The following is a 15291-nucleotide window of genomic DNA, read 5'->3' as shown; positions in this document are numbered from 1 at the left end:
CCTGTATCTCTGCCAAAGAATCTTAGCATCCTACTGAGGACTGGAGTCCATAAGCAACAGGGGAGAATGAAAGATGAATTGCAGTTAAGCACACAAACAGAATCTCTGAGAACACTTGGAAAAAAGTTCCAGGAGCTGGGGCCTGACTTTGTTCACAGCATTCTCCCTCTTTTGAGTTAGCTACTTTTGCTAATTTTGATAACAGTCTCAGTGAGAACACAGGATCACAACAGTTGTTCCACCACTGTTAATCAGGCTCAGTGAAAGTTTAATGAAAACAGCAAGGCTACCATCTTTGATACTCCCTTTTCTATTCAGCCTGGAAAGTGCAGTTTTAGTGTTCTATTTATAAAATATATTTAAAATCTGAGTTTGTGCATTTTGGAAGGTGGAGGGGGGTAGTGGGGAGAAAGCCTGGCTTCATTCAAATCTGTGGGAGTTTTGCCATGATTTACATGGGCCAGAATTTCATCCTTGTTTATACAGTTTTGCAGCCAGGCTGAAGAACTCTTAGGATGCCTGGGCCAGAAAAAGAAATCTTGAATCTTAACACTGCTGCGAACAGTTGGGGTAAGAATGCTGGGAAAGTCCCAAGGAAATTGAACTGGCATAGAAGTCATGTTTAGCTGGCTGTGTTTTGGATGCTTTTGTTGTGCTCTCCATCTCCTCTCTCTCTGCCTGAACTGCGAATGATGAGCTGCAGACCAACCTGATCTGCAGATGGCTGCAGTTCTGACACGTAGCCATCTGCAAAGCCTTCACCAGCAGGGGAATGCCGGGTAGCTTTTTAAGATCAGATAATAGGCTGGTGCAAGACAACCAGAAGTCTGAACATACTTAGTAAGCAATGTTCCTGACTAATGTAGGCAGCAGTCTGTTTAATAGCAATCTGCACTCGGTAGCCAAAGTGCTATGGGATGTGCTTGAATCAGGTTTGGGCATGCACCAAGTTAAAAAATGGCTCTGTTACACGGGTTGCTTTTCCTAAGCTGCCATTATAGGTCAGTACAACACACTGAACTAGGAGCCATGTGTGAAAAGGATTTCTAGGTCACATCTCTGTTGCTGAGCATTTGCACCCGTGGGTTTTCAGGTGGTCTTTCTATATCTAGTAGCACTCATCAGCTTCTAAATTCCTCAGTCTGTGTCTGTACAGCAAAGAGCATGTGCAGCTGTTCATTTCATTTGACAAATCCTACACCTCAGGTTCTAGAATCACAGTGAACATACTTAAAATTTCTATTTTGGGTAGAACAGTGCAACCACTAAGTTGCAGTGTAGTTTTTACCGCAGAAACTGCACTGATTTTAAAGCGGCAACATCTGTGCAACTTCCTTTGTTAAAACACTAGGATGCAAGATGCCTTAGCAACTAACATGAACATCCTCATGCATCTGCAACACTCTAAAATGGTTGTATGATATAAAACTCAATTATTTATTTTCTCAGGTACCAGCAAGGACTATTCTGGATTGTTAAAACAGACAACCCTTAAGGTAGAGCTTTGAGCTAAAAATAAGTCGCTCTGTCCAAGCGTCCACATAAGGCTGTGCTATGCTCCATAGCTTATCTGGTCACAGTGACTTCAGAGAGACTACGTTGAAGAATGCAAGGAAAAAATTTGGTCCCAGGCTCTGACCTCAGATCCTCCTGTAGGCCACAGAAATATGTAAAGTAATACTGTCCCTTCTTCCCACAGAATTTCCCTCAGAAGTACAAAGATCTGGTCAAGTTAAGACTAATCCTGGACCCAAACTTCTGATGGCTGAAGAGTTGCTGGACTGGATCCTACAGGCCTTGTGCAAAACAAAAAAAAAAAAAACCAAAACAAACCCAACAGTCCTGCTGACACAGGTTGGATTTTTGCCTGAGGGAGACCTGCTAGCTTTGACACTTGCTGAGTGAAAAGTGAAATTGTTTGGGTGACTTTCCCATTTTCTTCAAATAAAGATGGTAAAATTCTCATCAAAAGCAACTCTCCACACAGAACCAGTTTGGGTTTTTCTTCTAGGCAGGACTCACTAGAGAGAATGATATTGAATCTCACTGATATGCTGGTGGCTGTAATGAGCTGGACATAAACAGACTAAAGCGACAGCCCACAGGCCTTCCATTTCCCCTACCAGTGGAAAAGGGATGGGTGAGATTTCCCTGCTGTTGTTCAGCTGCTGGTTAACAGAAGAAGCTGTTCTCTATTTGGGATTGTGCTGGTTGAGCAGCCCCGTCTGCAGCTGTATCGTGTTACACACTGTTATGCAACCCCATCCTCCTTGAAAACAATGACAGGAGCAACCTAAATCATGAAACATGAAGACTATAATTAAAGAGGGGAAAGTGCTTATTTGGCATTCGGGGACCCACAGCCAATTCAGATTAGCTGAACTAGCAAATCACTTGGCACAAGCTTAATGAGAATAACATTTGCACTGGACTAAATGATGGTTGTTTTACCCCACTGCTGGCCAAGACAGTAGTGTAACCTGAGTGATGCTGCCATGGATTGTGCAGTTCTCTCTCTTCCTAACAGACAGTGACATTTATACCACAAACAGGAAGAACCTTTACAGTCAAAGGCTCTGCCTCAGGTTCTGAAGCTATCAGCACCCAGAGGAGCTCTAGAGCTCCTATGATGCTTCAGGTCTGCTTCTTATGATTGGAGGTGTACGAATCTGGAGGTGTACAAATCTGACAGTATCTGCTCAGACTATGCCCTGCATTTCCCTGCTGGGCTTGTCCTGCTCTTGCTGCTTGGAGGGTTTATGCACCTGCAGAGCTTGTAGCTGCAGTTAACTGTGTAAAGTGCAATCTACTCTGAAACTGAAGAGAGTGTGCAACTGCACAAAGCCTCTGAAAACTTTGGAAAGTGCTTCTGAACCCTCTGCTCCATCCCTCCCTCCCTCCCACCTCTTACAGAAAAAAAGACCTAAAAAAAAAAAAAGTTTTTAAGATCTGATATTTCTTTCAGAGTTTTCTTGCTGGAAGTCTTCCTTGGGGAACACAGATTAGTAGCTTATGGAGGCATTAATAGAACAGCAGCTGTTGAATGTTAAACAAAGAGAGATTTTCATCCAACTGATTGCTAGATATTAGAATTAAATAAGAATTATTTAAGAGTAAAGGCCCTGCTTCCCTTTTAGCTTGCAGCTTCTATGCTGGTGAACATCTCCAAGGAATTGTGTTGAGTTTTCTGATTTGTGCTGCAGTCATCAGGACTCCAAAAGTTCTAAGCAAGCTGAAAAAAAAAAAAAGGTGAATATTTTTATGTTTCTGCCTTGGGGACTGTGAAACTATATACCTGCTGGATCTTCAGTTGACCCTAGAGATATTTAGCAGAGGGAGGAAAAGAACTTAAATTTAAAATATAAAATATGGGGAAGATGAATCAGCGCAATTTTGATGCTGTTGGCTCCACTCACCAGTTTTAATCATGCATCTTCCCCTTTTTCCTGCCATAATCATTCTCTGCACATAGTTAGGATTATTTTACTGATCACTGAATGCCAGAAAGAGTGCAAGTTACACTGTCTCAGTATCAGTGACACCCACGTCTTACAAATTTATATTGGATATGAAGATAATCGCCTGTGACTTTGGGCAAGTAGGTCAACAGTTTATGGAGAGTTCTGCAAAATACTGATGACAAAACACTGTAGCATCTTACCACTGGTTGCATAGTGAACACTTTCTTGTCCCACAGCTGTCTGGAACCCTGCATTATCCCTTCCCACAACTATCCCCTCACAGCCAGAAGCTTATCTATGTGAAGAGTCAGGCAGCTCTTCAAATGGGAAAATGTTGCATGATATTGAATAGCAGCTCTATTTGTCCACATACATACATTTTTCACAGTTAATCTCTCGTTTCTTTGCCTCAGTCTTTGGGAGGATAAGTTCAGGCATCTTCATAGCTCTGTGTCACCCAGCCAGTAAGCTAAATTTGAGATGCAACAGGTTATTCCCCAAAGACATCTTAAAGGCTAGGGTCTCTGTTTGCCAGGAGAGTGCATTATCACATTTCACTGGCTGACATATGAGACATCACTTCTGCCAACACAAGACAGTTCTTGAGCCTGGCTGTACCCATACCCCAACCTCATCTCAGAGCCTCACATTCAGACATACTTCCTAACCTCCTCCAGGTTTTAGGACCTCATTTGTTGGTACATCCTGGGACGGGACCCTCAGCAACCCCGGGCTGGCTGAGCTCTGCCTTTGCTTAGGTTTTCTATATTCTTTGAGTGCATGATGATTTTGCATGCTAAGAAGTCCTTAATTGCACCCATGTTTAGATTCCTGCTGAGCTGAGCTGAGCTGCAGCAAGTGGTTCATGTTTCTGAATATGTAGCAGGTGACCAGAGTTACATACTCATACAGAGGGGCTTATTTACAACTGGGGTAGTCTCTAATCTGTCAGACCTAATAGAGTCTAGGCAGGATTGTCTGTGGATGCAGGGGGGAATTTGCAAATGGAGCTGAGGGAGTTCATTCAGAACTTGCTTGGCTTAAGGTCTGACCTCTAACTGACTTGACCTCACTAGCAGATCTTACTTTCCCTTTAGGAAAGATGGAAGTGGGAGAAGAAGAGGCTGGAAACATTATTCCTAGTTCAGGTCTCTGCCTTCTCCTTCATGGAGAAGTAAACTAATCTGACACTCCATCTACAGGAGCTTCTCTGGTTTTAAAGGTACTGATGCCAGATAATTTTTAAAGAAGTATATTGTTTATTTTTAATTCTTTAAACATGGGCTTAAGTTCATAGATAACTGTCCTTTTATATGTGTATATTTTTAAAGCTACTTTGGGAATACTTACAGTTAGGCTAATGCTGAGTGTCAGAACTTGGCTCTTTGAGATGCTGCAAGGAGCAGAGGGAGAAAACTGCCTAGGGACTGCAAAAGAAAGGCTCTTTAGCAGCCTGTGGTGCCACCCCTGCTAAGTTTTCCATGTTTCTCCCGGGAAAACTGTTTTTGTGGATCACAGTGCCTTGTTAAATGAAGGACCATTTGGGTATTTGACATTTTTTCAGAAGTCATGTATTTATAAAGTTAGAGGTTGGCATCAAACACTCAATACCTTAAGAAGGTGGAATTAGGTATTATGTTGGTGTATTTTTTTCCTTCCAAGTCCTTCCTTCCTCTAGACTATCAGTGTGTTTTCTACTTTAACTCTGTAACCCCAAAAGCCAGTTGAGATGGGTTGTTCTCTTTTTCGGCTTTTAGTGATTCTAGTCAACTGCAAAGAGTTAATCTCTTCTACATATGTTAAAACAAAGGCTTTCTTCTGGCTTAAGTGCTGTTTTGTTGGAGTCTGTCTTTTCTTTACTCTCTCTGCTTTTTGGAATAAAATTTATGGTTGCATCTCCACAGAGTATGAAAGTTTCTTTTTATTATTATTTTAAGTAAAAAGTATAACTGCCGTGGTCTCCCACTTCCTGGATGACATTGGCAACTTTACTTGTGGCTCCTGACATTTCAAGAGACCCATCTTATACAGGCAGTCTGTGTTTGGCTAAATTTAGCAAGCCATGGATCAAGTGGCAAGTATGTTCCACCCTGAAACCTATTTTTGGGAAGAACTCAGCATAGGCACCAAGAGGTTAAAAAGCTGTGTGGGGGACAAGAAAAAAAAAAAAAAAAAAGACAAGAAGCAAAATATTTTGCAAGAATTGTTGCTATGTTCTGAGCTTCAGCTCTTGAACACTGTGGCTCTGAATCACGTTCACTGGGGAAACAGCTGCAGCTGTTTAAGATGCTACTGCTCCTCAGCTGTTTGTTACCTTCATTCTGCAGGCTGGGGGCTAAACACAAAACTCCCTTAGCAGTTTAGACTTAATTTTACCCTTTCTAACATAAAGCAAATGAGACCCAGGCATGTACCCCTTTCCCCCAGCATCACTGGGGGGGGGGGGGAGGGGGGGGTGTGTGTAGCAGCCCCTACAAGAGGGTTGGAGTGGGCATGGGTAGTGTAAGCAGCCCCAGCAAGTTTCTGTAATGCATTTGGAAAGGTTTATGTGCTCTGTGTGCCTGAGAGTCCTGACTGTACTCTGCTGTTCCTGATCACGAAATATCTTTCTACATATTTGGTTGTGACTGGTTTAGTTAAAAGCGTTTTGGAAAATTGACTTAACTAAATAACAGAGAACCCATGGTGTTGCCATGCTGGTCTGTAATTAATTGAAGAGCGCAGCGCTAACCAGATAAAAACCGGTTGTCAGCTCATAGCAGTGCATTCATATGGGTCGGTGCGTGTTTATCCCAGCAGTTTAAACCCTGTTTTGATTCGATGGCGTCTAGACACTGTTTATTCCCTCCTATAGAAGTGTACGCTAGCCAAAAGGATTTGTAACGCTGTCCTAGAACAGAGGTACAGCACTGTGTGCCCATCCTCTCCCAGCTGCCAGGGCTGCCCTGGGATGAAGATGCAAAGCAGACTGCCTCTCCGGGAGCCCTGCCAGCGGCTGACTCAAGGTGAAGGATCGTGGAGACTGAATGTAATGGGTGAGAGCCGCGCCCGGTCTGGTTCAGCGGCACACCTGGTGCTGCCCGCCTCAGCAGGGGTTGGGAAAGGCACCGGTGTGTGCTGGCACGGCCCCTCGACACCGTGCCTGTGGCTGACCCCGGCTGCAGGCGAACCAGCCCTGTGCACAGCCGTGTGGCTTTGAGGTCTCGCACGGCCCTAGCCTGTGCGGGTGGGGGGCTGGCACAGCTCCTCTCCCTCCCTGCTGGAGGAGAGAGATGGCTGAAACTAGTCCGGGAGCAGGTGAGTCATGGGCTGGCTCCTTGCTTCCTCTTGGGGCAGCCTCTTGCTTGAGGATCCAGAGGCATGTCGGAGACAGGAAAGGGACAGTTTCTAGTGAGGATGCTGGACTGGCAGTCTGGAAGCGTAGGAGATTCCCAGCTGTGCTACTGGCCTCAGCTTCCCTGGGAAACAAAACAGAGATAATAATTACTCTGTCATGGATTTCAGGCTCTGAAATATTGAACATTACTTAAGGGAGTATTCATGGGCCTATCGCTTTTGTGTTTTTATTAGCAACACTGGCAAAAATGAGAATAATCTGGGTATCTAACAGACTCTTCATTACGTAGCTGTTTCCTTTTTCCTTTACTGAGCCCAGTCAACAAGCAAAACAGTTCAGGGTCTTCTGAGTCAGCTGTTAGTGCAGTGTGAAAGCAAGCATAAGATTTTTAAAAAGCACTGTAATGTAGGAAAAAAAGAAGAGGGAGTTCTCTTTTTTGTTAGAATGCACTAAACAAGTCCTTATTATTGTATCTTAACGCAGAAGTTTTGACCAACCAGAAAGGCATCATGATAATGAAGAAACTAATGCAGCAAGTACTTTTAGTGCCCAAGTGTTTAGGAGTATTTAGGAGCACTGCTTTCCTAAGCATTCAGTACTTTTCTTTTTCACAAAAGTCATGAGAGCACATGGTACTTAGCCTTGAAAACATCTTGATCTCTGCAAAACCAGATAAGGCCATGTTTATTTTGTATTCCTAGAGCTAGGGCGGCAGGGAGGGAAATCCTATCCCATACCTGAAGGAAGCACACCTGATTTCTCCCCTTCATGGGAAAAGATCAAGTATTTCTCAAGCCACAAGCATCTATCCTATAAAAACCCAGAAACTCGATTAAATAATGATACTTTTGTGAGCAGCCTTACAATCCCAACAAAAGAAGACAGAATTAAACCTCTTGAAAACACCTCTTGGCCTAATTTGGGGCAACACAAATTGGAGTACAATTTTCAGATCAGGCTCCTCCTCCTCGGATTTTCACTTTGGTGAAAGTTGAGTAGAAGGGGCCATTTCAGCTCTCTCCTTGCATGAAGGATGCAGCAGTGTTGAAGAACAGGAAGAAATATTTCAAGTCTGCTTGGAAAGAGAAGGAATTTAAATCCCACCTTAACTGCGGATATTTTCTATCAGTTTCAGAAAGGGCTGCTGCAGACACGAATAGACTGAGATCAAGCTGCAAACAGACTAAACCTCACTGAAACTAGTAGTGGAGGGAGAATCTGCACACACTGCTCCCCTTTAGTGGCAGGGGTAGGAAAGATTTAAGACCTCTAATGCTACCTGAAGGTGGAAATACTGGGACCCCTCCTTCACAAATGATGGGCAGCAGGGCCTTCAGCTGGCTATTGACTTTTCAAATGTGAAAGGATTGAGGAAGGAGAAATGATGGTGTTCTTGTAATGATCAAGAAAGTCTGTCCTAATTGCTAACTGCTACTGGACACACTTTCCAGCTCTCCCCTTTTCTCTGCTCCTCCTTCCTGACTATGAAGTGAGCTGCCTAAGGAGACACAAACCCAGTATCCTTCATCTCCTCTGACAATGATCCCTTTCCCCTCTTTTTCCTTATTTTTCCTCCTTTTCCTCCCCTTTTTTCTTTTTTTTTGCCTTCCTTCTCCCCTCCTTCCCCCTTTTGCCTGTCTCTGTATTTCCTTTTTTTTTTTTTTTTAAATTATTATTATTATTTCATTTTTATTCCTGGTAGCATCAGCTTGCAGTGGGATGGCAGGGATGGTCATGCTGGCCTGAGGGAGAAGCTCAGCTGCAGACAGGGGTTATGAGGAGCCAGTAATCTGAGGGTGATTCTCAGGAAAGCAAAATCTGCTGACTCTCGTGTACAGCAGCTGAAGAGCTGTTAATGAAGGGGCTGTGTATCTGCTACAGGAACTGAGCAGATCTAGTAATGCCTGGTATTGTCAGGCTTGCTAGCACACCAGCCTGTTACTGGAGGTGGCTCGGGAGCAATATATGCTGTGCTCCTCTGTCCAGTCTGCAGGGCAGTAATTTCTGGCACAGAAAGGGTGAGTGGCCCACAGCTGGCAGTGTCCTTGAGTCCTGCAGCAGGAATAGCCAGGGCCACTGTCAAAGTTTGAAGAGGTTTTTAAACAGAGTTTAAATGAATTCCAAAAGGTGACATGAGAATGTGGGCAAATACATCGCTTGTTTGATCTCTTCTGTGTTCATCGTTGGGGGTGGGGGGAGTAGAAAAAAGGAATTCGTGCATTCTTTGCAAGGAACGGAGGGAACACCCCATTCAGCTACCAAATCTGCTTGTAATGGAAGCTTACCACTCCCTACATTTTTGGCTGGCTGCAGAGGTCAGAAGGGGTGACAGTAGTGCCATGCTGGGGTTACTGTTGCTCTAGTTCTAAGGAGGAATCTTTGTCTTGTCAATGTAGGCTGAAATAATCTCTTACTATGGACACAAATGATACTTAAGCCATTAACACTTCAGTGATAAATATCTCCTCGTGTGGTGAAGTCCTAGAAAAGTGGCTTTGATAAAAATCAAGATGATTGTCTAACTGGAAACTTTCTATTTTCAAGGCACTTAGACTGTGTTAGTGTATCACACTAGATTTGCTCTGACAAGTCAGGTCCCGGAGGGGCAATTTCTAAAGCTTCTGGCTTGGTCCTTGTCGCCTGTTTAAAGAGCCCTTCAAAGCAGGCAGTGGGCTACTCTTCAATGTTGGTTCTGTCAGTGTTCTTGCAGCTGAGGCACTGCAGCGGCATCTGTGTTTCATGATGGTCTTTTCTGTATCAGGAGGCCAGGTGTGAGTTCTCTCAGTGGGAGAGGAGAGGCTGCCAGGCCCTCAGGAAAGCTGGCAGTTGGCTTGGTTTCCAGAAAAATCAATGCTTGTGGGTAGTTTCTATAATGAATCCCAGGAGCTCCTGGAAAATTATTTTCTCTGGTACCACCAGCTCAGCGTCATCTTTCTGATAGCCTTAGTGGAAAGCAGGGTGGGCAGAGGCTTGCCTAAGTGCCTACAACAGAGGCAGTGTTTCTGAGAGGTGTCGGGCTGTCTGCACGTACGCGGGTTGGCTCTTCCATCAGTGTGTCACATGTGACACTCAGGAAGGGTGAGGTGTGTGGTACTCATGCGGTGAGAAGAACCTGTGGCCTGTCTAGCCAGCAACTGGGGCGCTGCTGTCCCACAATACCAGGCTCACAAAGCCAATGTTTGCTGGTAGTTTCTGCAGTCATGGTAGAGAAGGGCCAAGTTTCAGGGAGGAAAAAAGTGGCCATGAGAACTTATAACTCACTAAAAAAAGACACAGACACTGCAATCTTTGCTATGACTCATCTGGGCTGTTACTTGAAAAAGGCAGGCTGAGCAGGTGAGGACCTCCTTACTCAAGGGAGCAGCACTCATTTGTGAACTCTCTGAAGCCCTGAAAGTAGAAATGATGTAGGTGAGCAGTTCTCATGCTGAGCCTCCAACCACTGATTTCCCTCCAACCACGGCCAGATGCAGTTCAGGGAGAGCTAGCAGGTCACAGCTGGCTGGTTACTTCCCACCTGTTGCTTCCACTGCTGCTAAACAAGTTTGAGAAGCAAAAATCCAGCATGTATGTTCTCATTCTCATCTTTCCCTTGAAAACAGATGATGAAATAGTTGCAGGAATATCAATAATTCCTGGATGATGGGGGTTCGCTCTGTAGTGAGTTGCCGATGGGGAGGGGGTGTCTATGAGGAAAGCTGGTGTCTGCCTTATCAAAGTGCGAGTGGAGATAATTTCAGGATGTTTTGACAATGCTTTTCCCACTTGGAACTTTATTACAGATTCACAGAGAATCAAAGCACTGCTGTGAACTGCAGCAGCTTGTTCAGTCACCTCCCTTCAGAGAACAAGCCATGCTCCCGCGGGGCCTTGCTGGGACATGAAAGTGCCGACATGCGTTCTGGAAAACCTTGAGGCACCGCCGCCTCCTCCCTGGGGATTAGGGACTTGTTGAGCCCCATGAGGGAAGACTGTCCCTCCAGCTCAGCAAATCGTGGTACAAACTGCTGGGGGGGGCAGGTCAGTGCTGTTTCGGTGTCCAGCAGCCCGGGGACTGGGCAGAGGAGCCTGGCTGTCCCCGGCCACCGCTGCTGTTTGCTCAGGGAGCGGGAGCTGAGCGATAAGGCGTCCCTCGAGATAAAGCGCTTTTGTCGTTTGCCTGCTGGGTCAGGGCTCGGGAGGTGTTCTGCATTGCTGGGCGTTAAGGGTGTAGGCAGCTTAAAAGAAATTTAAAAAGGGACTTTGAATGGGCTGGGTCAAGGTGTCAGAGGGTTAAACCAGAACAGTTCCGGCACTTGCTAGAGGGAGAAAGTTGTATAACATCCCCTTACACCGTGTAAACCTCTTCCTCTCAGCCGGCCAGCCCTTTATGGGAGAGGGAACCTGTCGTGAAATCACAAAGCCATCGCCTGCTTAACGAGCTTTTTTTTTTTTTTTTTTTTTTTTTTCCAGACGGGTTTTTGCTGTGGTGTATCGCCATCCTCAAGGCAGGAAAATAGATTACTGGGGGAGATAGGAGCGGAAAAAAAACCCCAACCAGACAAAAATCCAGCGTAGTGGGAAGGCTCAGCAGCAGTTTAAGAGTGCCACCTCCTGGCTGGCCCTGGCAGGGAGCGGTGTCCCACTCCCCACTGACGTGTCCTACACCTACTCGCTGCCGGCAGCAGCCGTGGAGCCCCGCGCACGGATTTCTCGCCAAGTGATGGACGCTGCGGAGCTGCAAAGGGGAAAAAAATCACCCGCAGCTATAGGCCCGGTCAGTGCAGCAGCCAGGAACGGTCTTTGGTGTGCAAAGGCTGGCCCAAACAGGATTTCTCCCCTTCATAAAAGCACCTCAATTTGGTGTTTTGTTTTGGTTGGTTGGTTTGGGGTTTTTTGTTGCATTAAATGAAAAGAACCCCCGATCTTGTCTCCTCCCCCAGGGCTGGGGGGGGCTCAGAATAGAAAATGTTTTGATTCACAGTGGAGTGGGGATCACTGGACAGATCCTCTTTGGTAAGGTCAGATCAATTGTCCAAATGCTGATATTTAAATTTCATGTTAATTAAAGGAAAAAAAAAAAAAAAGGTACTTTGAAATGAAATCACCTTTTCTATGGCACTCTTGTAAAGATTTCTCCTTAGAACAGGCTGGATTTTCCCAGTTTAAAGGGGTAGCCATTGTCCCATCCTCTTGGCATCTGATCTATTAGCACAGGACCTGGGCTGCCACACAAGGTAGCATGGATGTAGGCAGGCAGCCCTGCTGGGACTGCACTGGGTACTGCTGCAAATACCTGCTCAGCCAGGATGAGGTGAGGATGGCATAGATGGGGAGGGGATCAGCTGGATGGCTGGGATTTGCCTGGGACTGATGAGCTGTAGCTTGGGGTACTGTGGAAAAAGGTGTCCTCAGGGATGCCAGTAGAACAGGGTGTCAGCTTTGGAGGGCATCTTGTTTTCACTAGAGGACTGGGTTCACAAGATTATTTTTGCTGTTGCTCTTGAGCTTCCATGAAGCTGAGCAGGATTCAGGATTGCCCTGCATGTGTGCAGCAGTCCCACAGCGGTTTAGGCATCTCTTAACTTCCCACCTTGTTTCCCCACTGGTGGCTGCAGAACTTCTATGTCCCTTGTAGAGCCAGTCCAAGAAGAAAGCCCAATGCAGAGGTGAGCAGCTTTCTGCTGGTTGTGGTTTGAGAGCAGGTGTGCAGCAGAGCAGAATGAACCTTGTGTGGGTGCAAGGGAGGGAGAGGGAGTGCACAGCTGAGATGGCACGGGCATGAGCACAGGTCCGGGGCCTTGGTGCTCTGCTCTGCTGTGACACAAGAGGAGATGGAAGCCACGGTAGAACAGCAAACTATGATGTAGTTGCCATCATGGAAACGTGGTGGGATGAGTCGTGTTATCTGGAGCACTGCACTGGATGGCTACAAGCTCTTCAGAAGAGACAGGAAAAGGAGAAAAGGTGGAGGGGTGGGCCTTTATATTAGGGATGCCATGGGTATTGAAACTAATGAAGATGGAATTGAACGCCTATGGGTAAGAATTAAGGGGAAAGCCAACAAGGCTGACATCCAACTGGGAGTCTGTTATCGTCCACCCAACCAGGAAGAAGAAGCTCTATAAGCAGATAGAGAATGTTTCAGGATCACCTTGTTCTTGTAAGTGACTTTAACTACAAGACATCTGCAGAAAAGAGGCAATCCAGGAAGTTTTTAGAGTGCATGGAGGACAACTTTTTGTCATAGCTGGTGGGTGAGCCCATCAGGGGAGGGACTATGTTAGACCTGTTTGCAAATAGAGATGGGCTGGTGGGAGATGTGGTGGTTGGAGGCCGCTTGGGGCACAGTGGTAATGAAATTATAGAATTCTCAATATTTGGTGGAATCAGGAGGAATAATAGGACTTTCGGAGGGCAGATTTTTACATAAGAATTCTACATTAGTCTTCTGGAGGGCAGACTTGGGCCTATTTAGGAGACTTATTCAGAGAGTTCCTTGGGAAGCAGCCCTTAAAAACAAAGGAGTTCAGGAAAGCTGGGCGTGCTTCAAAACAGAGATTTTGAGGGCACAGGAACAGACTGTCCCTGTGTGCCGAAAGATGAGTCGACAAGGTAAACGTCCAGTCTGGATGGGCAACGAGATTTTGAAGGAACTTCAGAATAAAAAGAGGGTGTATCATCTTTGGAAGAAGAGTCAAGTTTCTCAGGAGGTATTTAAAGGGACTGCTAGAGCATGTAGGGAAAAAATTAGAGAGTCCAAAGCTCAGTTCGAAATTAATTTGACAACTTTTGTAAAGGATAATAAAAAAATGTTTTTAGAAATATATTAATGGCAAAAGGAAGGGTGAGACCAACCTTTGTTCTCTACTGGATGCAGAAGGAGACATAGTAACTGCAGATGAAGAGAAGGCAGAAGTGCTTAATGCCTTCCTTACCTCAGTCTTTAGTGTGAAGATGGCTTGTCCTCAGGACAGCTGTTCTCTTGGGTTGGTTGATGGTGTCAGGGAACAGAATGGTCCCCCCCTGTTATCCAAGAAGAGGCAGAGAACTGCTGAGATGCTTGGATATTCATAAATCTATGGACCCAGATGGGATCCATCCCAGAGTGATGAGGGAGCTGGATGATGGGCTTTTGAAGCCACTTTCCATCATTTACCATCAGTCTTGGCTCACCAGTGGGTGGTCAGATTCCAGTCATCTGGAAGATGTGATGTCCATTCACAAAAAGGGTGGGAATGAGGGTCCTGGTAATTGCAGGTCATGTTTGACCAATCTGATCTCCTTTTATGACCAGGTGACCCGCCTGGTGGATGCAGGAAGGGCTGTGGATGTTGTCTATTTGGACTTCAGACGGCCTTTGACACTGTCTCCCACAGCACACTCCTGAAAAGCTGGCAGCCCGTGGCTTGGACAAGAGCACCCTTTGCTGGGTTAGGAACTGGCCCAGAGGGTGGTGGTGAACGGTGCTGCATCCAGCTGGGGTCAGTCACCAGTGGTGTCCCTCAGGGGTCTGTGCTGGGGCCACTTCTGTTCAACATTTTTACTGATGACATAGATGAGGGAATTGAGTCTTTCATTAGTAGATTTGCAGATGACGCTAAGCTGGGAGCGTGTGTCAATCTGTTGGAAGGTAGGAGGGCTCTGCAGAGAGACCTGGAATGGTTGGATGGATGGGCAGAATCCAATAGGATGGTGTTTAGTAAGTCCAAGTGCCAAGTCCTGCATTTTGGCCACAATAACTCCCTGCAGCATTATAGGCTGGGGGCGGTGTGGCTGGACAGTGCCCAGGAGGAAAGGGACCTGGGGGTACTGGTGACAGCAGCTGAACATGAGCCAGCAGTGTGCCCAGGTGGCCAAGAGGGCCAATGGCATCCTGGCCTAGATCAGGAATGGTGTGGCCAGCAGGAGCAGGGAGGTCATTCTCCCCCTGTACTTGGCACTGGTGAGGCCACACCTTGAGTGCTGTGTCCAGTTCTGGCCCCTCAGTTTAGGAAGGACGTTGAGATGCTTGAGTGCATCCAGAGGAGGCTGGTGAGGGGCTTGGAACTCACAAGCCCTGTGAGGAACAGCTGAGGGAGCTGGGGTTGTTTAGCCTGGAGAAAAGGAGACTCAGAGGTGACCTTATGACTCTCTACAGCTCCCTGAAGGGTGGTTGTAGACAGCTGGGGGTTGGTCTCTTTCTCCAGGCAGCAACTGACAGAACGAGAGGACACAAGTCTTAAGTTGTGCCAAGGAAAATATAGGTTAGATATTAGGAAAATTTTTACAGAAAGGTTGGTAAAGTACTGGAATTTTCTGCCTGGGGAGGTGGTAGAGTCACCATCATGCATTTAAAAAAAGACTGGATGTGGCACTTGGTGCCGTGGTCTACTGAGGTTGGCTTGGACTCAATGATCTTGAAGGTCTCTTCCAACCTAGTGATTCTGTGTGTGAATGCTGTGTTTGTGATGGCTCCCAGTACAGCTGGGGCAAGCCTTCATAAGCAGGGTGCACTTCCAGAGGCACATCAGC

At 46.1% G+C, this 15291-nt stretch overlaps 1 long non-coding RNA gene across 1 annotated transcript; it reads right to left on the bottom strand.

Annotated features, from left to right (window-relative positions):
• Positions 1-3011: 3011 nt before the first annotated feature.
• Positions 3012-4180, bottom strand: LOC120752879 (uncharacterized). Its single transcript, XR_005700873.2, has 3 exons — positions 4122-4180; positions 3839-3930; positions 3012-3232 (listed from the first exon to the last, which is right to left on the bottom strand). It is a non-coding gene; the product is annotated as an uncharacterized LOC120752879 (long non-coding RNA).
• Positions 4181-15291: the final 11111 nt, after the last annotated feature.

The sequence above is a fragment of the Hirundo rustica genome, chromosome 1 (assembly GCF_015227805.2).
Source record: "Hirundo rustica isolate bHirRus1 chromosome 1, bHirRus1.pri.v3, whole genome shotgun sequence".
NCBI classification, from domain to species: domain Eukaryota; kingdom Metazoa; phylum Chordata; class Aves; order Passeriformes; family Hirundinidae; genus Hirundo; species Hirundo rustica.
The sequence above is the reverse complement of the archived record's forward strand: the minus strand, read 5'-3'. Positions and strand labels throughout refer to the sequence as shown.